At 38.6% G+C, this 25,926-nt stretch overlaps 1 protein-coding gene across 1 annotated transcript in view; it reads right to left on the minus strand.

The window, feature by feature from the left end:
• PPM1E (protein phosphatase, Mg2+/Mn2+ dependent 1E) overlaps positions 1 to 25,926 on the minus strand; it is a 226,510-nt gene that overhangs the window by 32,205 nt on the left and 168,379 nt on the right. The window lies entirely within an intron of this gene.

The raw sequence follows: 25,926 nt of genomic DNA on the forward strand, positions 1-25,926 counted from the left end.
CTATTTCGACATGTCAAAAAGCTGTAACACTTAGCATGAATAAGTTCTTATGGTTTTGATTCTGAAATGAAAGTGATTATTTCTGAAAAATCAGAATTGCAAATATATTTTAAAACATAGTCACATCAGAGAAAATCTGATCAACTCAAATAAAAGCTTATCATTAAAGCCTGTCATCTTTAAGAGAACTACCAAGAGCAACTAATATGATAATAACATAGCAAACCAACGTTTCCTCATACAATATTTGAAAGAATGAAACAGAAGGCTTTAGAATTTTAAAGTCTGGCAAATGTATTATATAGCAAATAACAGAGAAAGGCCAATAATCAAGGCAATCTGGGGAACTGGGGTTTCAAATGTTATTAAGTTGAGAACATTGCTGAAGAAAAGTATGGTTAGAAAATTTGTAACTTTTGCAGTGTGTGTCATTTTGGGGGACTGGCTCTTTTAAAATCAAATTAATCTTAAGGCTCTTCAGACCCAGTCAAAGAACACTCTTTTGCTTTTTAAAAATTAATCACTTAATTTGAGTGTGTCGGATCTTGCTTTCAGCTTGCAGGACCTTTCTCTGTGGTGTGTGGACTCTCTAGTTGTGGCACATGGGCTTAGTGGCTCCATAGCACGTGGGCTCTTAGTTCTCCAACCAGGGATTGACCCTGCGTCCCTTGCATTGCAAGGTGGATTCTTAACCACTGGACCACCAAGGAAGTCCTCTCTTTTGCTATCTACTTATATTAACAGATATTTCTGAAGTGATTACCATTTCTATCTCAATCAATTCACATCCTGCAAACAAAGGAAATATGTCTTCATACATTTAAATTTGTTACTTTCTTGTTCTGAGAATCAAAGTACAAACTTATTCATAGATAAAAATAAAATGCTTTCTATTTTATGTCTAAATCATATACAAGATATATGCATAATCACTTTTTGAACAATGTTGAAATATCATTAATTAGGAGTCTGGTTAATTTTTAAGCCTAATCACATATATAATTCCAATCCGTGCTCCACTGTTAAAGGCAAAGTTGAGGGCCTGGTTTCAATTCCTGGTCAGGGAACTAGGATCTGCAGATCATGTGGGATCAGCAAAAAAAAAAAAGAAAAAGAAGGAAAAAGTTTCACTTCATTGAAGTTATCTGTCAGTCAATACATGAATGCATATTTGGATTTCTCTGTGTACTGACTTTTTCAACATTATATATTGTGAAGCAGAAATCCAGCTCTATTAAGTTTCATAAACTGAACTCTGTAAACAAAGCTTTAAATAGCTCAGTTGGTGAAGAATCCGCCTGCAATTCAGGAGACCCTGGTTCCATTCCTGGGTCAAGAAGACAGATCCACTGGAGAAGGGATAGGCTACCCACTCCAGTATTCTTGGGCTTCCCTTGTGGCTCAGCTGGTAAAGAATCTGCCTGCAATGTGGGAGACTTGGGTTCAATCCCTGGACTGGGAAGATCCCCCGGAGAAGGGAAAGGCTACCCACTTTCACTTTTTTTTAAAAAAAGATAATATGTTTTATTTATTTATTTATTTTAATTGGAGGAGTGGGTTTTGCCATTCATTGACATGAATCCGCCATGGGTGTACATGTGTTCCCTATCCTGAACTCCCCTCCCACCTCCCTCCCCATCCATCCCTCAGGGTCATCCCAGTGCACCAGCCCTGAGCACCTTGTCTCATGCATCGAACCTGGACTGGCGATCTGTTTCACATGTGATAATATACATGTTTCAGTGCTATTCTCTCTCACTTTCACTCTCTTCAGACACACAAAAACAAAACATAGATTCACAGTTTTCCCTGTTGCTCATATTGGCTAGTATCATCTTTATCCTCAAACTATTTATCTGAGTAGGTCAATGTTAACTCCTTAATTCAATTTCAGAAATAACCACAGCCCCAAACATGCTTGGTATAAGATTTTGAACTATAAAAATACAACTGTATTTACTGACCTTCAACAGTTCAGTACTTATCAATGTTTATACTATTTTATTTTAATCAGCCTTTCCCAAAATTGGTCTTTTAAAAAGCTATACAGAATATCTGGAAGCAGTATTTAAGGATGAGGCAGATGTTAAGTATTGTTATGGACTAAAAGTTTGTCCCCCCACCCTAAATTCATATGCTGAAATTCTAATTCCCAAAGTAATGGTATTTGGAGGTAGAATCTTTGGGAGGTAATTAAGTGATGAGGATGGATCCCTTGTGAATAAGATTAGTGCCCTTATGAAAAAGAAATCCTAGAGAGCTCCCTTGCCCCTTCCACCAGGGTGAGGACACAAGGAAAATACAGTTATCTCTACGCCAGAAAGCACACCCTCACTAGACACTGTATCTGCCCATGCTTTGATCCTGAATTTCCCAGCCTCCAGAAATGTAAGAAATAAATTTTTATTGCTTATAAGCCTTCCAGTCTCCAGTACTTTGTTAAAGCAGCCCAAATAGACTAAGATAGTCATCATGTGCGCATGCTCAGTAGCTCAGTCGTGTCTGACTCTTTGTGACCCTATGGATTACAGCCAACCAGGCTCCACTGTCCACGGGATCTTTAGGCAAGAATACCGAAGTGGGTCGCCATTTCCTTCTGCAGGGGACCTTCCCGACCACGGGAATCAAACACGCATTTCCTGTGTCTCCTGTATTGGCAGGCAAAGTCTTGACTGCTGAGCCACCTGAGAAGCAAGACCATCGTTATGGGAACTACTCAAATCACCATCATAATCAGTGGAGCACAGAGAAGCAAAACGTCGGTTCTGAGTATGCTCATTTCTTATGCTCTAGATCAGCAATGATTTCCTTAGATTTCATCACAGGACCAAGTCACAGAAGAATCCAGAGCATTCCTTTCACCTAAAGTGCTTGCAGGAATTTTTTTAAAAGACGAAGAATAATTAGGGATCACTATTGACTTTGAAGCCTGGACATAAACAGTTGCACACAAGCAAGACCTAAAATTTCTGCCAATTTATCCTTTAATTGCTATTCACTCAGTATTCTGAACTGGAGAATTCCAAGGACTGTATAGTCCATGGGGTCACAAAGAGTCAGACATGACTGAGCAACTTTCACTTTCATTTGTTGGAGAGAGGTCTTAGCAGAAATATGAAGAGTTAGAAAGCTTGGTTCTAGTTCTAGCTGGGTAACCTGAGAAAAGATGCTTAAATTCTCTGGATTTTAGTTCCTCAATAGAAAAATTAAGAAACTGAAATAACATGACTGTGAAGTCTCTTCCAGGTTTAAAATTCTAATTCTATAATTCTATTCCAATAAGGTTGTGAATTTCAAAGATAAAACAAAGGCAATTTAAAGGTATAAATTAACACATTTCAGATCCAAACAAATGTTTTTACATACATACACCAAGCAGAATGGAAATAAATTCTATATATTCCTTTGATAAGCAATATGGGGATACTCTCCTTTATATATCAGGTGTCTTGTTAAAAGCTGAATGTATATTTATTTTGATAAATGCAATCAATCCTTGCAGTGAATCTACCAGTTAAGGGAAGAATCCCTCAGATTTTACATATTGTTTTCTTAAAGAGACATGCCTATTCCATAAACATCATATGAAATAATAGTTACCAACTGGTTATGAAGTTTTATATTTCACTGCCTTGGGTCTTCGTTGTTGCACAAGGGCTTTCTCTAGCTGCATTGTGCCATCTTCTCACTGCGTGGCTTCTCTTGTTGCAGAACGTGGGCTCTAGGGTGTGCAGGCTTCAGTAGTTACCGCACACAAGCTCAGTATTTGTGGCTAGCTTTATATTGAAAACAAAAGAATATTTTTCCTACCTCTTTAAAAATGTTTATTTACAAGAGCTTATTATTCTTTCTCCACTTTATAGGCTGACATGAATCCAATTTTTCCACTAGAGAAAAGGAAAGGAGTCAGATTGGAACTGAATATGAAAGCTGGCTCTCTTTCAGCACTGTATATTGCCATCTTGGTATAAAGCATGAACCAATAGCCAAATAAGATTAGTCTAGCATAAAATATTTAATTTTCATTTATTTTCAAATATTTGGGTGGATAAGTTTTGCTAGATGGACAGGATAGTATTTTAGTCGGATCTTTTCCCCGAGTTGTCTTGTTAGTATCTTCTACTTGCATAATAAGACAATACACATTTTAAGACTGCACTCTGAATTCTTGCTATAAACCAAGTCAGGAAGCATTTTCCTCACAATGCCAAACCTACACAAATCACTAAAGAGATTATTAGATAAATTAGAGGTTTAAAAGTACATCCTTTCTGACATTGGCAACGTGGGCGTCGGCAAAGCACCCACAGCTGTGTTTCAGCAGTCTTGGCAGAGCATTCCTAAGGTAATGAAAATTCTGGAAGGTGGAAGTTTCCATCAGTTAACTCTGAGAGAGACTTGTCTAGAGCAGCCTCATCTCAGCCCACGTAGCATGGTGCCGTCTACTCAGTAGGCCCTTGCTAGGGTGATAACATGTAACCGTTAAATTTCTGATCATTCCCCTCCCCCAGGTTAATCATATGTATTCTAAATCTAGAATAACACATTAAATTAAAATAAAGAAGGCAAATTCTCTACCAGACTTGGTATTCTTTTTCTTAGTGGCCCAAATGGAGTTAAAATCAGGATTGAATTTTTTCCTCTTTAAGCTATTTTCTTTCTATAACAACCTCTAGGAATACCACCTGGAGTCAGCTGACTATAATGCCCACACATCACAGATTCTCTTAGTGAGCTTTTCTGAATATAAATAATGTTAACTACCAAATGACTAGCTCCTGAAGTTCTGGGTTTGAGGTTCTTACAACAGAAATTTCATTCCCTACTGTTGCTATCAGTATAATTCTAACAATCATTCATTCACCCTCAACAGGTTGATATTCAAGCAAAGCCGAGAGCGCCCTAAGTTTTCTGTGAATAGCAGTCTAGGTGCTACACAGTCACCAAAGATCAATCTAGCACCAGTGTCATAAGACCACAAAAAGAAGACGGCTTAGCAGTAACTCTTTGCTGTCACTACTCTTCCACGGCCAAAAGGAATTAAATTGTACAAGTTACTGAAACTTGGCCACATCACCAGTGTACCTTCTAGAGGCTGACTCCTACAGTCTAGTCTCAGGTCTGACACACCTAGAAGCCTCTGACTGCTGATTATTCCCTCTGCTTTGATACACTTCCTTTTCTAGGTTTCCAGAACATCACACTCTCCTACATGTTACTCACAGGATTCTGTCTTCTCAATCTCATTTGATGGTTCTTTCTCTTCTTCCTGCATTTGGAATTCCTTTTTCCATGTTGTAAGTCTTTCCTTCTTTTTGCATAGACCTTATCAATTTTTAGTATACCTATATGTTTGTTATTATGTTTATCATTTATTTTAGACATTATTCTTCTTCCCACTAGACTGCAGCTTTTGTAATTTATTTTTGTTGGAGTATAACTGCTTTATAGTGTTGTGTTGGTTTCTACTATATAGCAAAGTGACTCAGCCATATGTATACATATATCCACTCTTTTCTGGATTTCCTCCCCATTTAGATCACCACAGAGCACTGAGCAGACCACAGATGTTTTGGTCTACTTTTTGTCATTGATATCTAATGCCCACATCTGTGCCTGGCACACAGTGATCAACAAGTATTTGCTGAATAAATAAGCTTCTGTTTTCCTGATTTATATATGTTTAAGCCATTCCCTAACTTATCATAATGAATGTTCCAAGAAAGGAGAAAATCAATACATTTTACAAGAGTATTCCACAAAACATGATGCTGAATTCTTACACGTAGGCTATGAAACTTGGGCTAGTATTAGTAAACAGGTGATAACTATTGGCAAACAGGAACTATGGTCATATTTACACTTTTGCTGTCAACTCAAATAACTGGTTTACGCTGACACTTCATTTATAGGTGTCTTTAGCCCCCTTTCACTAAAAGATAATATATTCAAAAATTTAAAACATGTATGGCTTTTTAATAGGAGCTAAAATTGAACTGGTATTTTTATTTTCTACGTTTGTCACTCTCAGACTGGCTTGCTGCATTTTTAAATATAATTCTGTTCATGTATTTCTGGCTGTGCGGTGTCTTAGCTGCTGCCCAGGCTTCTCTCTAGCTGTGGCGAGCAGGGCCCACTCTCCTGCTGCGGGGCTGTGGGCTTCTCTTGCTGTCAAGCGTGGGCTCTAGGGCACTTGGCTTCAGCAGGTGCAGCCCCAGGGCTCTAGAGCCCAAGTTCAATAGCTGTGGTGCACATGCTTAGTTGCTCCGCAGCACTTGGGACCTTCCTGGATGAGGGATTGAACCTGTGTCTCCTGCACTGGCAGGTGGATTCTTTACCACTGAGCCACCAAGAAAGGAGGTACTCCCAAACCCCGCAGGCTATGCAGACAGCCACGCAGGGCCCCAGGCTCACCAATCAGGAGGTCAGCAGCAGCCCCATGCACCTCCTGGGTTGAACAGGCAACCTGCCCTCCCAGTGGGCCTGGCCCACAGCCACTGCAGAAGGCACAGCCTCACACCAACCAGGCTAGAGGCCGGCCCTTCCTGCCAGTGCCCCACAGCAGTCAGCTCATCCCAGCATGAGGGCCCATGCGGCCCACACAAAGAGCACAGCTAGAGCATATAGCTCTAGTGGCCAGAGGCGAGTGTGCTATGGGGTCTCCTAAAAAATGCCATTTTTCTGAGATCAGGAAACATCATCGACCAATCTAACACAAAGAAATAAACAGATATTGGGGCAATATGAGGAGACAGAGGAATATGTTTTAAACAATAAGACAAAAACCTCAGAAAAATATTTAAATGTGGAGATAAGCAATCTATCCAATAAAGAGTTCAAGGGAATGACCATAAGGATACGCAGCAAATGTGGAAGAATGAAAACAGTGAGAATTTCAACAGTTGGAAGCGCTAAACAGAGCTAAAGAACACAGTAACTGAAATTTTAAAATATACCGTAAGTAATCAATGGTAGATTAGATTATACAGAGGAATGGATCAGCAATCTGGAAAACAGATGATAGAAATTACCCAGACTGAATAGAAAAAAGGAAAAGTAATTTAAAAAAAGGCAGGATAGTCTAAGAGACCTCTGATAAAACATTAAGCACACTAACATTCATATAACAAACATCCCAGAAGGAAAAGAAAGAGGGGCAGAGAAATTTGGAGAAATAAGAGTTGAAAACTTCCCTAACCTGGGACAGGAAAAAGATATCCAGGTCCAAACAAGATGAACCCAAAGAGATTTATACTAAGACACATTATAATGAAAATGGCAAAAATTAAAGAGAAAAGCAACTAGTGAGATATAAGGAATTCCCATAAGACTATCAGCTGACTTTTTAGCAGACACTTTGCAGGCCAGAAGGCAATGACATGATATATTCAAAGTGATAAACGAGAAAATATAACAACCAAGAATACTCTACACCTGACAAGGTTATCATTCAGATTTGAAGCAGAGATAAAAAAAAGTTTCACAAAAAAAAAGCTGAAAGAGTTTAGCACCATTAAACCAGCTTTAAAAGAAATATTAAAGGAAAGAAGTGTAAGCAGGAAAGAAAAGGTCACAAATACATATATCAAAATTATGAAGAGAAAATCTCACTGGTAAAGGCAAACATACAGTAAAGGTAGCAGATCAACCACTTATATAGCTAGTAGGAAGGCTAAAAGACAGAAGTATAAAACCAGCTATATCTACAAGCAGTTAAGGGATATACAAAAAAATAAGATGTGAAATATGACATTAAAAGCATTAAATGTGAGGGGAGTAAAAATCATTCATAAATATGAATGATTATTTTAAGGTGATGATCTCAAGTTTGAATGCAGTCTAACCACCCTACATTTTTACTCCCCTCATCATATTCAAAAAATCAATATTTTTAATTGATATATATATGTAGGTGTATATATACATATTATAATTGATTATTTTAAATTGATGATCTTTATAAACACAGACATACACTGTTATAATATGAACTTCATAGTAACCACAAACCAAAAACCTACCAAAGACACATTTACAAAAAAGAAAAAGGAATCCAAACAAAACACTAAAGATAGTCATCAAATCACAGAAGAGAGCAAAGAAGAAAGGAACAAAGAACTAAAAAGCAAGAAAGCAATCAATGAAATGGCAATAAGTATAAGTACATACCTATCAAGAATTATTTTAAGTATAAACAGACTACATGCTCCAATCAAAAGACACAGGGTGGCTGAATGGATAACAAAACAAGACTCATATACACATGCTGCCTACAAGAGACTCATTTCTAAAGACACACACAGACAGGTCTAGGGCTGGACGCCCCGGTGGCGGGCCACTGGGTGCTACCACCTTGCCACGCCGTGGGAGCTGCGTGCCCGTCTCCCGTGTCCTGCAGCCATGCAGCCTTGCGCCCTCCCCTCCGGGCAGTCCTGCCCTGGTATGGGATCAGGGAGGCAAGGGCCAGAGTCGGATGCCCGAGATGGTGATTTGTTATGTGGCTGTGAATTACTCCAAGGGCAGAGCAAGGACTCAAAATGTCTGATCCAGTTATTAAAAACTGTTCAGAAGTATATCTGGATCCCCCACTAAATAGCCTTTCCCCAGCGGTGAACAATTCACCAAAGAAAGCTTCTCCACAAAGCTGGGGTATCAGCACGGACTACTCGAGCTGACGGTCATGCCTTCCATCTCCCACCTCACCGAGAAGAGGGAGGCTGGTCAGCCATAGCCGCACCAGGAGAAAGGATACCAGAAAGGCCTCAGGGGGGCTGAGAGCACACGTGAGTAAAGCAGATAGAAGAGAAGCTGCACGAACATCAACAACCTCAAGTGAAAACCCAATGGCCAAGCCGGAGTCCTGCAAGTTGAACTGGGTGGCCTCGTAGGGTAAACTGTACCCAGGGCCGGCCCAGAAGCCACCAGTCAGAAACTGGAAGTACTCCAGAAAGCAGTCTGGCCATCAAAGCGTTAGTCAATGAGGGAGAAGCAAACACGTCTGCTGCAGATGCTGGCGATAAGAACACCATGTCCCCTGACAGGTCTGGCAGATAAAAGTGGCATTTCCATGGATGATTTTACACCCCCCAGGATCTGGGGCATGCAAATTTATTGGCTCACTTCTTTATTATAGTTTCTCCTCTAAGCACACTGGAAAGAGGCTGTCTGTCCCCTGAGCGCCTGTTAACTGAAAGAGGCTGGAGAGAGATGTGAAGCCTGGCTGAAGCACGGTTAGCCTGGGGGTCCGACAAGGGCTGGACACAGAGCCCCGTAAGTTTATCACTCCCAGCAAAGCCTCAGAAGCCTTCCCAGCGGGCCTCTACCTCTCCAACAGATGTCTCCCTGAAGCCAGGCGTGGCAGCTGCACTAAGTGAACACAGTGACATCAGTCCCGTGTTTATCAAGGAGGTGATCCTGTCAGCGTTCCGTCTGCTGCACTCCTACTTCTCATCCTGGCAGAACAGAAACAAAGGGTACTGCCTGTGGGAGCAGGCAGAGAGGAACAGCAAGCTAACAACCCTGTGACAGAGAACAGCTACTCAGCCAGCCAGGTGTGCAAGCGGCAGGAGAATCTGGACCCGCTGAAGACGGTAAGCTTCTCTTCCCTGAGCAGGCTGCTGTCCTCAGCCCTCACCCTGTGGTCAGTGCCTCGAGGCTCCCACACTGCCTGGTTATTATGAGGCGGGGTTCCTGCTACACACTGATGGCCTCTGAGCATTTCTGGGTGTTGCACGCTCCCTGCTATCTCTGCACAGGCTATCATGGTAGCTGGACCTTGCAGAAGAAGAGCCCAGGTTGGTGAGCTTACCTCATTCTCTCCAGGGCACTCAAGAGGTATCTGTAGGAATGGGGCTTTAGCTAGTGAGACAGAAGACATTTTATGTCAGCTGGGAAAGCAGAACTATTCAACAGGGGAAATCCCTTTGTATTACATATCTCACATAAAATCCTAATGAATTAGCATCTAAATGTAAAATAAAATAGATAAACTATTAGAAAAATTATGGGACACTAAAAATCATGGGAAGATTTTTCATTTATGTTCTAATGAACATCCTTGAAGTTAAATTCATTTTGAACATTAATAATAATTTCTTTAAAATAAATAAAATCACACACAAAGAATGTAGGTGAGGGGAAAAAAAAGTTATTCCATGTGAAAGAAAACAAAAAGAAAGCTGGAATAGCAAAATCAATATTAAAGAAGTAAACTTTAAAAGAAAGCTGTCACAGAGACAAAGAACATTACATAATGATAAGGAGATCAATCCAACAAGACCATATAGCAACTGTAAATATATATGCATCCAACACAGAAGCACCTAAATACATAAAGCAAATATTAACAAAATATAGGGAGAAACTGAGAACAATACAATAATAGTATAGAACTTTAATACCTCACTTGTATCAATGGACAGATCATCCAGACAGAGAATCAATAAACATTGGCCTTAAATGACACATCAGATCTAATATACCTATTAGGAGTTAGTAGATATACACAGGACAAAATGGGCAGAATACCTATTATTTTCAAATGTACATGAAATATTCTCCAAAACAGACCACATTGTAGGCCATAAAACATCTCAATAAATTTAAGAAAAGTGAAATCATATCAAGTTTCTTTTATGACCACTCTAGGAAACTAGAAGTCAACTATAAGGAAAAAAACTCCAAGAAAAACAAGTATGTAGAATCTAAACAACATGCTACTAAATACCTGGAAACAAAAGAAAATGGACACACAATGATTCAAAATCTACGGGGATGCAGCAAAAGCAGCTCCAAGGAGGAAGTCTAGTGATGCAAAGCCCACCTCAGGAAATAAAAACACCTCAAACAAAGCAATCTAAACGTACATCTAAAGAAACTACAAGAAGAACAAAGAAAAATCAAAGTCAGTAAAGTAAACGAAGAATAAAGATCAGTGCAAGCTTCCCTGGTGGCTCAGCAGTAAAGAATCCACCTGCCAATGCAGGAGACAGGGAATTGATTCCCCCAGTCTGGGAAGATCCCACATGCCGGGAAGCAACTAAGCCCATGTACCACAACTACTGAGTCTGTGTTCTAGAGCCTGGGAGTCACAACTGCCAAGCCCATGTGCTGCAACTCTGGAAGCCCTCACACCTAAAGCCCATGCCCTACAACAAGAGAAGCCACTGCCAAGAGAAGCTTGTACAACTAGAGAGCAGACTCCACTCATGACAAGTAGAGAAAAGCCCGTGCAGCAACAAAGACCCAGCACAGCCATAAGTAATAAAATTACATTAAAAAATAATAAAGATCAGAGCAGTAGTAAGTAGAGACTAAGAAAAGACGGATGAAACTAAGAGCTGGTTCTTTAAAAAGATAAACAGAACTGATAAACCTTAAGCCAGACTCACATCAAAAATAATACCTGAGACCAAACCTGACCAAGGAGGAGAAGGACTTGTACTCTGAGAACTATAAGATGTTGATAAAAGAAACAGAAGACAATACCAACCAACAGAAAGATACACTGTGCTCATGGATTGGAAGGATTAATATTGTTGAAATGACCATAACACCCAAGGCAATCTATAGACTCAATGATAACCCTATGAAATTATTAAGGCCATTCACAGAACTAGAACAAAGAATCCCAGTATTTGTATGACAACACAAAAGATCTTGAATAGTCAAAGCAACCTTAAGAAAGCAGAAGAGAACTGGAGGCATGTCACATCCTGATTTCAAGCTGTACTACAATGCTACAGTAATCAAAACAGTTTGGTACTGACATAAGCAGACACACAGGTCAACAGGACAGAATAAAGAGCCCAGAAATAAACCTATACTTATATAATCAGTTAATCTATGACAAAAAAGGCAAGAATATACAATGGGGGAAAAGCAGCCTGTTCAACAAAATGATGCTGGGAAAATTAGACAGCTACATGAAAAAGAATCAAACAACTTCCTCAAACATATACAAATATAAACTCAAAATGGATTAAAGACATAAATATAAGATCTAAAACCAAAAAACTCCTAGAAGAAAACATAGTACACTCTTTGACGTTGGTCTCAACAATAGATTTTTGGATATGTCTTCAGGCAAGGGAAGCAAAAACAAAAGTAAACAAATGGGATCATAAGTTAAGTCACTCAGTCGTGTCCAACTCTTTGCAACCCCATGGACTGTAGCCCACCAGGCTCCTCCGTCCATGGGATTCTCCAGGTAAGAATACTGGAGTGGGTTGCCATTTCCTTCTCCAAGGGATCTTCCCAACACAGGGATCGAACCCAGGTCTCCCGTATTAGAGGCAGATGCTTTAACCTCTGAGCCACCAGGGAAGCACATCAAATGGGATCATATCAAACTAAAAAGTTTTTGTACAGTGAAGGATGCAAAATGAAAAGGCAGCCTTCTGAAAGGGAAAAGATACTTGCTAATGATATAGTCAATAAAGGGTTAATATCCAAAATATAATTAAGTCCCCTACATACAAACAAGTTCCATTCTGAGAGGATGTTTGTAAGTCAAATTTGCTCCTAAAACCAACCAAGCAATCCAATCAACACGATTGGTTAGATAGCAATTTACTATAATAGGCTTATAATATTTTTCACACAAATAATACATAAAAATAAACACACAAAATAAACATTTTTAATCTTAGAGTACAGTATCTCAAAAAGTACAGTAATACAGTACAACAACCAGCATACAGGGGCTGGCATCAAGTGAACAGGAAAGAAGAGTTACTGAGTGGAGGAGGGGAGGAGGTGAGAGATAGTAGAGCTGAAGGACTGTCAACAAAGGGGAGATAGAGGGCAAGCTGCAAGTTCACTCATGCCTGATGCTGATGGCACAGGTTCTGGTTCCTTGCTGGATTCAACTTTATCTACCCTCTTGAAAAAATGGTCCAGTAAGGTCTGGATAGAAGCTCTTTTTTTCTTGTCATAGATGACACGGTAACACTAGATTGCATTCTGAATGGCTGCTGCTTCGTGTACCATCTTACGTTCGGGTCCTGTGCCCCCAAACTAACAGTGCCTCCTCATATAAAGAAAAACCCCTTGTCATTTCCTGCGCTGTGAAATCTCTTCAGTTTTTCAGCTACTTCTTCTTCTTGTCTCTCTTCATCCTTTCTCTGGGCCTCCAATTCAATCAAGTCTTCATTAGTAAGCTCCTTAGGATGGAAATGGCAATCCACTCCAGTACTATTGCCTGGAAAATCCCATGGACAGAGAAACCTGGTAGGCTACAGTCTGTGGGGTCGTAAAACGTCAGACACGACTGAGCAACTACACTTAAGATGCCCAGCAAGGAGTTCAATGAGTCTTTGAAGATCCAGCTTTTGCAGATTTAGCTCCAGCTTCTCACTGAGGATCACTAAGTTGCTGATGACGACGTTCCAGTCTTTGAAAGTTCATAACCCAAAGGTCTGCATGAAGGGGGCTTACTGTACACAAAGCACCTAAACAACTCAACATCAAAAAAACCAAACCACATGACTAGACAATGGGCAAAGGGCCTGAATCAACATTTTCCCAAAAAAGACAGATTGATAGCCAACAGACACATGGAAAGGTGTTCAACATCAACAGTAATCAAGGAAATATACATCAAAACCACAAAAAGATACCATCTCACACCTGTCAGAATGGCTATCATCAAAAAGACCACAAATAACAAGTGTTGGTGAGGATGTGGAGAAAAGGAAATCCTTGTGTACTATTGGTGGGACTGTAAAATGGTACAACCACTATGGAATACTGTATGATGGTTCCTCAAAAAACTAAATATACAACTGCCATATGACCCAACAATTTCACTTCTTGGTACATAGCTTTAAAGAGTACTAAGTTGAAGAGACACATACTCCAAAATTCACTGCAGCATTTTTTTATAGTAGCCAAGACATGGAAACAACCCAAGAGCCAGTCAAAAGATGAACAGATAAAGATGTAGTGTATTAATACAATGGAATAGTATTACTTAGCCATAAAAACATAAAATTTTGCCTCTGCAACAACATGAATGGAGAGGGTATTATGCTAAGGAAAGAAGTCAAACAGAAATACTGTATGATTTCTCTTATATGTACAATCTAAAAAAAAGAAAACAGATTCATTGATACAGAGAACAAACAGGTGGTTACCAGAGGGGAGGAGAAGGTTGGGGCTGCTTAAAAAGATAGATGGAGGAGATAAAGAGGTAAAAAAAAAATCCTTTAGTTATAAATAAGCCATGGTGATGTAATACAAAGATAAGGAATATGGTTCAACAGTATCATAATAACCTTGTATAGGGACAAATTAAGGTGCTACACTTAATGTGATGATCATTTCATAAGGCATGCAAATGTCAAATCTCTGTAGTATACCTGAAACCAAAAGAATATTCTATACCCAACTATATATATTTATTGTTGCTGTTCAGTTGTTCAATCATGTCCTACCCTTTGTCACCTTGTGGACTGCACACAGCACGCCAGGCTCCTCTGTCCTCCACTACCTCCCAGAGTTTGCTCAAATTAAAGAAAATTTGAGCTGTTGTTCAATAGCTAAATTGTGTCTGACTCTTTGAGACCTCATGAACTGCAGCACGCCAGGCTTCCCTGTCCTCCACTATCTCGGAGTTCACTCAGATTCATGTCCATTGAGTCAGTGATGCCATCCAACCATCTCATCTTCTGTCGCCAACCCCTCTCTCCTCCTGCCCTCAACCTTTCCCAGTATCAGGGTCTTTTTCCAATGAGTTGGCTCTTCGTATCAGGTGGCCAAAGTATTGGAGCTTCAGCTTCAGCGTCAGCCCTTCCAGTGATTTCTTTAAGGACTGACTGGTTTGATCTCCACACAGTCCAAGGGATTCTCAAGAGTCTTCTCCAGCACCACTGTTTGAAAGTGTCAGTTCTTCAGTACTCAGCCTCCCTTATGGTCCAACTCTCACATCTGTACATGACTATCAGAAAAACCATAGCTTTGACTATATGGACCTTTGTTGGCAAAGTGATGTCTCTTTTTTATAATATGCTGTCTAGGTTTGTCAAAGCTTTTCTTCTAAGGAGCAAGCATCTTTTAATTTCATGGCTTCAGTCACTGTCTGCAGAGATTTTGGAGCTCAAGAAAATAAAATCTGTCACTGTTTTCCCTTCTTCCCCATCCATTCGCCATGAAGTGATGGGACCAGATGCCATGATCTTCATTTTATTAAAGACCAGGGACTTTACTAAAATGAAACACAATTATTCTTTGAGACAAAACCAGGAATAGAACCCTATTTAATGATTCTAACATTACACATCACTATTTCTAGATATTACTTTAGCTCATAAGCTATGACATCTACATTTTGAGTGCAATATTGACATAACAAAATATCTATTTTTCACAAAAAATGATAAAAGGAACTACAATCTTTTGAGCTCTTACTACTTACCAGCTAATGTACTAAATTCTTTACATCTTTTACCTTAATTCTCACAGTAACACTGTGAAACAAGGTGTTTCTGAAATTCCTAACTGAAGAAACTGATGATTAGAGAGCTTAATAGTAGAGCCACATTTAAAATCCAGTTGTAAAGTCTTGAAAGCTATATTATAAGCCTCTAATAGTTAACTGTTTATCCCAGGAACACATGATAATATTAAGATTCTATTAAGAAAACAGAGATGGCTTCCCTGGTGGCTCCTGCCAATGCAGGAAACACAGGTTGAATCCCTGATCTGGGAAGAGTCCACATGCCACAGAGCAGCTAAGCCCACGCATCACGACTATCAAGCCTGTACTCTAGAGCCCATGTACTTCAACTACTGAAGCCCACAAGTCCCAGAACCAGTGCTCCACAACAAGAGAAGCCACTGCAACGAGAAACCCACTCACCCCAACTAGAGAGCAGCCTCCGCTCTCTGCTACTAGAAAAAAGCCCACACAGCAATGAAGACCTAGCGCAGCCATAAATAAATAAATAAAACAGAGATATAAGATAATCTGCTAAAAGTTATATAGTTTATCAACAACATGGTGACTACAATAAACATATTTTCTGAATTCCAGTCCCTTAATCTAATTTTTTCATGAACATAGCTATGTCTTTATTCATTTAAATAAAATGTAACACATACCACATCCTTGTTTTTTAAAAAAAAATCAAAGAATACTTATGTATTTAAAGTAAAAATTAAAGGTAAAAGTAATCAGTTTGCTACATCCTTCTAGATTTTTTTTCTAAGCATTGATAGACAAATAGAAAAATATAGCTTTGTTTTGAATTTATTGTAATATAAGTATGTACTATTACAAAATGTATTTTTCCCTTAGCAATCTGTTTTACAGAATTTTCCATGCCAGTGAACACACACAAATAGAAAAATTATTTTAAGCTGCTACAGACTGTCTGTATCGAGGATTATTTATAATTTTTAATACCATAAACAATGCTTCAAAGAATATTATTATATCCCTTTTTGTTTACACTGTGCATAATCCATTATTTGTTAAATTACTTTAGAAGTGAAGTGAAGTCGCTCCGTCATGTCCAACTCTTTGCGACCCCATGGACTGTAGCATGCCAGGCTCCTCTGTCCATGGGATTTTCCAGGCAAGGATACTGGAGTAGGTTGCCATTTCCTTCTCCAGGAGATCTTCCCAACCCAGGGATCGAACCCAGGTATCCCACATTGTAGGCAGATGCTTTACCATCTGAGCCACCAGGGAAGTCTAAACTACCTTAATTTTAAATAAAATACTGTAATTATATATAAACTTTTTAAAGTAAAATTGAACTAAAAAGAGTCATGATGAAAGACAGAAAACCCTTACCCACTGTCTTCTATGCTGCAGAGACTACCAGCCTAGTCATTCTGCTGTTTCCATACTTCTAAAAAAGGTTTATACTCATATTTCTTAATTTATCAATACTAGATAGCAGATATATTCTCCCATGGTAGAAGAGGTGTTAGTTCTTGACTTATCAATTATCTATATCTTTCCTTCATAATGAAGATTTACTTATTCTGCTCACACACACAACTCCCCTTTCCGCCGATATTTGGTTAAATCAGTTAAGTTTTTACAAATTCCAGATATATACATAGTGTGAATTTCTGAAGCATATACTAAGACCATAACTCCTTTCTTGTACTACTTTTTCACCCTAGGGTTGATAACTGCTTCATTTTCTTTTCCCATTTGCTTTCTTTTCACATACCTACCAATAATTTTTTTTTTTCCCAAATGCTCCAACACCACTCTGGCACATGATTCAGTGATATTTCCCAGATGTTCAAGCAAACCAGCTCCTGTTTTTCTTTCCTGGAAAGCACCCTGGACACTATAGTCTTGTACAAACGGCACCCTGGGATTCTCTTATGGTGCTCTTCTGTGTTCAGTTTCCCACTGTCTAGACCCCTCGTCTTCTTTTAGTAACTTGGTTTTTAGATTTTGTGAGAGTACATCCTCTGTAGTTATATCACTTTCAACTCCCTCGAGTATCCTTCGTTCTTTTGAGTCACATAATATCTACAGTATCAGTGAGTATAATATATAAATTCTACCCTAGGATAGTATGCCCCCCATAAATCCTATGGATTTAATGCTCATATCAGGTCTTTCACTATATTTTCAACACTTGGTTAGCTACTGTGTGTCCTCCAGTATCCTCCAGTAATTTCTCAAAAAGACATTACAGAAATTATATCTTCTGAGTTTTTGCATGTTTAAAAACATCTGTTGCCTTTTCACCTGAACAGTTTGACTAGATACAGCATTCTTGCATCACACTTTTTGTCCTTGAGGACTTAACAGACCTTGCTCTACTCTACTGTCTTCTGACATTGAACTTTTCAGAGAAGAATTTGGGAGCCAATTTGAATCTTTTTCCCCATCATATTTATTCCTTTATTCTGCAGTTATTTTAAAGTATTTTGCAGTTCAATAATGCTACTTAGACTGTACCTCAATGTTAACTGTTCTCTGTAAATTCTTTCTGGCTCATCATGTGCCCTGTCAATCTACAGATTCAAATCTGCATTTGTTTCTGAGCAGTTTCTTTGAAAAGTATCTGTAAACATTATATTGCTTTATCTGAGTTTTATTTTTCAAGGAGAATTATTCCCCTTTATCCATGTGCCACATCTAACACTGGCTCTCAATTCCTTTTAGACATGTGGTTAATTTCCTTTTCACTTTGCCCATTTTCCCTATTTTACCATCTGTAACGTACCTTACTGTGTTTTCCAAAAGGGTCTCCTTTTTCCTGCTTCCAATACACCCTTCATGGACAACTTTTCCTTTCACTTATTTTTGAGTTCCTTTAGCTAAACTTCACGTTTTACACTAACCCTTCCTTGACTTATCTCTGCTTTGAGTTCTAGTTTGATCAAAGCACTTGCAGGATTAACTTTTAGAAAGTATCATTCAAGACACTACATTTTATTACAAGTTTCATCAACTTTTTTTCATTAGTCAGAAATATTTTTCAATTGCCATTTACTTATTTATTTTTGAATACAAAGAAGTTGATGTCTCTTTATTATTGACCTGACCCACTTACACTTAAGCAGAACTAACATTCAAAGTACATTTTGATTGAAAACACAGAAGCAATATTTTCTCAATGTCAATACCATGATCAAGAAGAAAATCAAGGTTATAAGTTTTTCCTAGCTTGTTATTAAGAGATTAATGTAGTTTAATCATACCTACTTTACTTTCTAGGCTAAGTAATATTATTATGGTGATACTTCTTCTCTGAAACTTACACGAACAATCTGGACATACATGATTCTGAGAATAATTTAATACATTAATTCTGATATACAACTATATTTTAAAGTCAGTTTTAAATGTAAAGACATGGATCTGTACAAGACCAAAATAACCCACAGGCCATGAGACTGGTTTTTCCTTTTTTGTTTTAACAAATGTGCACCACAATGGTTCAATATGTAAGGCAAATGTGACTATGTGTGAATATGAAAGCTACAGTCTGCGATACACCCTGTCTAGAACGCAGGGAAGGTGAATCAGACTGGCTGTCACTGAGATCTTCAAACACAGCATTCTGTCTCATCATTTGCCTCAAACATTCAAGTTTTGTTGCATTTGGTAACCCTTAAATTGTGATGTGTTATTACTACTGTTGATTTTCTACTTTTATTGAAGATGGAGTCTGCATTTTTCTTTCTTGTTCATCCTCTAATTTTTTTCCTGGTGATTTCTGAGAGAAGCAGACAATATCACTGTTACTCTACTAGCTTAAAATCCGTAATGAGACCCTCCCCTCCCCACCTTTTAAAACAAAGGATTGAACTGCTTTTCAGAGAGAGATTGATAATTACTCTCACAATACTGAGGCACATGCATTAAGTCTATCTTATTTCTTGAATACTGCAAACGACAATAGGATACTCTTTTGAAGGAGTGCATATTCAATGAGTTGAATCAAATACATTCAACTATGAAGCATAATAAATTAGCAAAAGAAGTTATTCCAGAAGGAAAATTGATATGTGAGAAATATGTAATTCTAAACTCTGACTCTATGCTATGTAATTTATGCTGTGACCCTGTATTAGGCAATTTGCCATCAGATTCTTTTCTGTAAACTTAAAATCTTGAATTATTTTTTACATGTATTTTGAATGGAATGTAGAGATACTGTTTATATAAATATATATATATATCTGTGGCAACTGAGTAATATTGAGAGTTAACATTAAATCAACCAAAATCAATGAAGTGTTTATAATCATCTTTTATTCTCCATCTTGCCCTCAAAATTATTCCAATAAACTCAAGGAAAACTGAAGCCAGGAAAAATCTACAGCAGGTTATAGATTCCTTCTTTCTAGTCTGTACAGCTAACATATGTGCAAAACCAACTGCATTCATCAGAATTTAAATAAATTACTGAGGAGAAAAAGCTGTAATTTACTTTTCTACTTCATTTTAATCCACATGATTATACAGAAATTTCAACAAATATTCTTTCATACACTTGCTTCTTATAAATTGTGATAGAACCTCAAATAAATTCTCAGGACAGAAGTAGGAAGAAATTTTTCCAATACTGAAAGTAATGACAATTATCCCATTAAGACCTTATAAAGCTACCACACTCTGAAATGATGAGGTAAGATTAGATAAATGATTTCTCAGTGACATATATAAATAAAATAACACTGTAACATAAAGAAATTCAGTAGTGTTTCAAATTAGTTTTGTGAAAACTTATATCCAGCCAGAAACATAATAAGTAGCTTAACTTTCAAGGGTTACTGCTTATGTTGCTTCCCTCTGTGGAGTAAATAAGGAAGTAATTGCTTTTGAGGATATTAAATCCTTTTTGCCTTCTTAATATTCTATAGTGGAAGATTTCAAAAGTACAGAAAACTTAAAAGAACGTTACAGTAACCAGGCAGATGTTCATTACTGAGATTCTTCCATTAATATTTTGCTACCTATTTATTCATTGATCAATCTTATTTTTTTATCTGTTTTAAAGCAACATGCAGATATCAGTGTACTTCCCCTTAAATACTTTAATATGCATATTACTAACAAGAATTCAATATCTGCTTACAGGTTTTAGCAAAATTATCATACAATAGAAGATACAAATCTTACATGTATTTTCACTGAATTTCAACAAGAGCATGTATCTATGCAACTCTAATTCCTATAAAGCTATAGGACATCATCAATACTCAAGATAAGTTCCTTCAGCCTCTTTTTCAGTGAGTCCCCACTCCCAGCTGCCCACCACAGATTAGTTGCACCTCTTCCTTAACTTACTATATACTCATAAAACCTCTTTGACTCAGCAAAATGTTTTGGGATTCACCCATATTACTGTATACCATTAGCCCATTCCTTTTTATTGCTGAATAGCTTTCCACTGTGTTAATATACTACTGTTTACGAAAGAAATTGAAGATGCCATAAATAGATGGAAAGATATACTATGCTCATGGGTTAGACTGGAGAAGGCAATGGCAACCCATCCCAGTATTCTTGCCTGGAAAATCCCATGGATGGAGGAGCCTGGTAGGCTGCAGTCCATTGGGTCCCTAAGAGTCAGACATGACTGAACAACTTCACTTTCACTTTTCACTTTCATGCATTGGAGAAGGAAATGAAACCCACTCCAGTGTTCTTGCTGGGAGAATCCCAGGGATGGCGGAGCCTGGTGGGCTGCCATCTATGGGATTGTACAGAGTTGGACGCGACTGAAGCGACTTAGCAGCAGCAGCAGCAACAGCATGGGTTAAAAGAATTAAGACTACTAAAATGACTACACTATTCATCAGTTCAGTTCAGCTCAGTCACTCACTCGTGTCCGACTCTTTGCGACCCCATGAATCGCAGCACGCCAGGCCTCCCTGTCTATCACCAACTCCCGGAGTTCACCGAAAATCATGTGCATCAAGTCGGAGATGTCATCCAGCCATCTTATCCTCTGTTGTCCCCTTCTCCTCCTGCCCCCAATCCCTCCCAGCATCAGGGTCTTTTTCAATGAGTCAACTCTTCGCATGAGTGGCCAAAGTACTGGCGTTTCAGCCTCAGCATCAATTCTTCCAATGAACACCCAGGACTGGTCTCCTTCAGAATGGACTGGTTGGATCTCCTTGCACTCCAAGGGACTCTCAAGAGTCTTCTCCAACACCACAGTTCAAACGCATCAATTCTTCAGCGCTCAGCTTTCTTCACAGTCCAACTCTCACATCCATACATGACTACTGGGAAAACCATAGCCTTGACTAGACGGACCTTTGTTGGCAAAGTAATGTCTCTGCTTTTGAATATGCTATCTAGGTTGGTCATAACTTTTCTTTCAAGGAGTAAGTGTCTTTTAATTTCATGGCTGCAATCACCATCTGCAGTGATTCTGGAGCCCCCCAAAATAAAGACTGACACTGTTTCCACATCTCTTTCCCATGAAGTGATGGGACCAGATGCCATGATCTTCGTTTTCTGAATGTTGAGCTTGAAGCCAACTTTTCACTCTCCTCTTTCACTTTCATCAAGAGGCTTTTTAGTTCCTCTTCACTTTCTGCCATAAGGGTAGTGTCATCTGCATATCTGAGATTATTGATATTTCTCCTGGCAACCTTGATTCCAGCTTGTGCTTCTTCCAGTCCAGCGTTTCTCATGATGTACTCTGCATAGAAGTTTAACAAACAGGGTGACAATATACAGCCCTGACGTACTCCTTTTCCTATTTGGAACCAGTCTGTTGTTTCATGTCCAGTTCTAACTGTTGCTTCCTGACCTGCATGTAGGTTTCTCAAGAGGCAGGTCAGGTGGTCTGGTATTCCCATCTCTTTCAGAATTTTCCACAGTTTCTTGTGATCCACACAAAGGCTTTGGCATAGTCAATAAAGCAGAAATAGATGTTTTTCTGGAACTCTCTTGCTTTCTCCATGATCCAGCGGATGTTGGCAATTTGATCTCTGGTTCCTCTGCCTTTTCTAAAACAAGTTTGAACAGCTGGAACTTGACAGTTCACATATTGCTGAAGCCTGGCTTGGAGAATTTTGAGCATTACTTTACTAGCGTGTGAGATGAGTGCAATTGTGTGGTAGTTTGAGCGTCTTTGGCATTGCCTTTCTTTGGGACTGGAATGAAAACTGACCTTTTCCAGTCCTGTGGCCACTGCTGAGGTTTCCAAATTTGCTGGCATATTGAGTGCAGCACTTTCACAGCATCATCTTTCAGGATTTGAAATAGCTCAACTGGAATTCATCACCTCCACTAGTTTTGTTCATAGTGAAGCTTTCTAAGGCCCACTTGACTTCACATTCCAGGATGTCTGGCTCTAAGTCAGTGATCGCACTATCATGATTATCTTGGCCTTGAAGATCTTTTCTGTACAGTTCTTCTGTGTATTCTTGCCACCTCTTCTTAATATCTTCTGCTTCTGTTAGGTCCAGACCATTTCTGTCCTTTATCGAGCCCATCTTTGCATGAAATGTTCCCTTGGTGTCTCTAATTTTCTTGAAGAGATCTCTAGTCTTTCCCATTCTGTTGTTTTCCTCTATTTCTTTGCATTGATCGCTGAAGAAGGCTTTCTTATCTCTTCTTGCTATTCTTTTGAACTCTGCATTCAAATGGGAATATCTTACTCATAACAATCTACAAATTCAATGTAATTCCTATCAGAAATACCCAGGGCATTTTTCACAGAACTAGAGCAAATAATTTTAAAATCTGTATGAAAATACAAAAGACCGTGAGGAGTAAAAACACTTGCGAAAGAAGAACAGAGCTGGAAGAATCATGCTATCTGACTTCAGACTATACTACAAAGCTACAGTCATCAAAACAGTATTGTGCTGGCACAGACATGTAGATCAATGGAACACAGTAGAGAGACCAAAAGTAACCTCACACACTGATGGGTAATTAATCTATGACAAAGGAGGCAAGACTACACAATGGAGAAAAGACAGTCTCCAATAAGTGGTGCTGAGAAAACTGAACAACTAAATGTAAAAAAATAAAATTAGAGTATTTTCTAACACCATATAAAAAAAATAAAATAAAGACCTGAATGCAAGACCAGAAACTGTAAAACTCCTAGAAGAAAACATAGGCAGAACATTCTTTGACATAAATCATAGTGATATTTTTTTGAATCTGGGTTCTAAAGAAAAGGAAGTAAAAGCAAAAATAAAGAAATGGTACCGAATTAAACTTAAAACTTCTGCACAGCAAAGGAAACAACTAACAAAATGAAGACAACTTAGTGAGCAGGAGAGAATAGGTGGAAATGATGTGGCTGATAAGGAGTTAATATCCAAAATATATAAACAGTTCATAGAAGTCAACATTAAAGAAAAAAAGAAAACCTGATTAAAAACTGGGCAGAAGACCTGAACAGAATTTTTCCAAAGAAAACATACAGATGGCCAAAAGGCACATGAAAAGATTATTTTCATGTGCTCAACACTGTTAATAATCAGAGAAAAGCAAATTAGAAGCACATAGATATCAACTCACACCTATCAGAATGGCTATCATCAGAAAGAACACAAATAACAAGTACTGGCAAGGATGTGAAGAAAACGGAATCCTTGTTCACTGTTGGTGGAACTGTAAATTAGTGCAGGCATTGTGGAAAACAGTACAGAGGTTTCTCAGAAAACTAAAAATAGAACCACCACATGATGAAGCAACTCCACTCTCAGGTATATATCCGAAAAAAACCAAAAACACTAATTTGAAAAGATACATGCACTCCAGTGTTTATAGCTGCGTTATTTACAATAGCCAAAATATGAATGCAAATATTATACATGGAATATATATGGAATATTATTACTTAGCCATCAAAAATGAAATTTTGCCATTTGCAACAACATGGATGGACTTGGAGGGTGTTATGCTAAGTGAAGTAAGTCAGACAGAGAAAGACAAACACTGTTGTTATCACTTACATGTGGAATCTAAAAAAACAAATGAATCAATACAACAGAATGGAGAACAGGCTTACAAGTACAGAAAACAAACTAATGGTTACCAATGGAGAGAAGAAACGGGAAGGGGCAAGTTAGGGATAGGGGATTAAGAGGTACAAACTACCATGGATAGAAGACATAGGTTAGGGACTTCCCTAGTTGTTCAGTAGGGAAGAATCTGCTTTCCCATGGAGGGTTCGATTCCTGGTTGGGGAACCAAGACGCCACATGCTCCAGGGCAACTAAGCCTGAGTGCTATAACTAGAGAAGCCAGCAGGCCATAACCACTGAGCCCACGCACCTCAGACCCCTTGCCCCAAGAGAAAGCCACATGCTGCAATAAAGATGCAGCATAGCCAAAAATAAAATAAAATAAATAGGCTGGACTTCCCTGGTGGTCCAGTACTTAAGAATCCACCTGCCTATGCAGAGAACATGGGTTTGATCCCTGGTCTGAGGAGACTGGGCTTCCCAGGTGGCTGAGTGGTGAAGAACCCAAAGAGGAGACATAGGTTTGATTTCTGGGTCAAGAAGATACCCCAGAGAAGGAAATGGCAGCCCACTCCAGTATTCTTGCCTGAGAAATCCCATGGACAGAGGCGCCTGGTGGGCGACACTCCACAGGGTTGCAAAGAGTCAGACGTGACTTAGCAATGAAAGGGCAGCAGCAACAGCAGCTGAGAAGATTCCATTTGCTGTGGGGCACCTAAGCCTATGTGCCACAACTACTAAAGCCTGCCGCACCCTAAATCCTGTGCTCTGCAACAAAAGAAGCCACTGTAATGAGAAGCCAGCACACTGCAACTGGAGAGTAGCCCCCGGTGACGGCAACTAAAGAAAGCCCGCAGGCAGCAACGAAAATCCAGCAGAGCCAAAAAGTAAGTAAATAAATAAAAATTCTAAAAGTAAATAAATAAGCTGCATGGATATACTGTACAATTTGGATAATACAGCTAACACTTTATAAAAAGTATAAGTGGAGAATAACCTTTAAAAATTGTGAATCACTATGTGGCACATCTGTAACTATAATATTAGACATCAACTCGCCTTAATAAAACAGGAAAAATGTTCAAAAAGCAAATAAACAATTAACATGTATACTATAGTTTATTTAGTCTCCTGTCTGTGGGCATGTGGGCTGTATCCAGTTTTGGCTGTGATGAAGTTGCCATAAACATTCCTATATGAGTCATTTTGTAGACAAATGTTATCATTTTTCTTGAAGAGGAATTGTTGAGTCATAAGGTATGTATATGTTTGCTTTTTTAAGAAACTGGAGACCTTTTCCCAAAGTGATTGTAGCATTTTTACATGACCACACTCATTAGCATTTGGTGTGGTCAGTCTTCTTATTTTAGCAATGGTGGTGGGTGAATGGTAGTATATCTTGTCATTTTAATTTGCAATCAAATCCTTTTTTAAAAAGTTGAGATAATATAATAAATAATAGTAGTATATAAGAATTTCTAACAGTCTCAGAAGGAT

This window comes from Oryx dammah, unplaced genomic scaffold (genome assembly GCF_014754425.2).
Source record: "Oryx dammah isolate SB20612 unplaced genomic scaffold, SCBI_Odam_1.1 HiC_scaffold_8, whole genome shotgun sequence".
NCBI lineage: Eukaryota > Metazoa > Chordata > Mammalia > Artiodactyla > Bovidae > Oryx > Oryx dammah.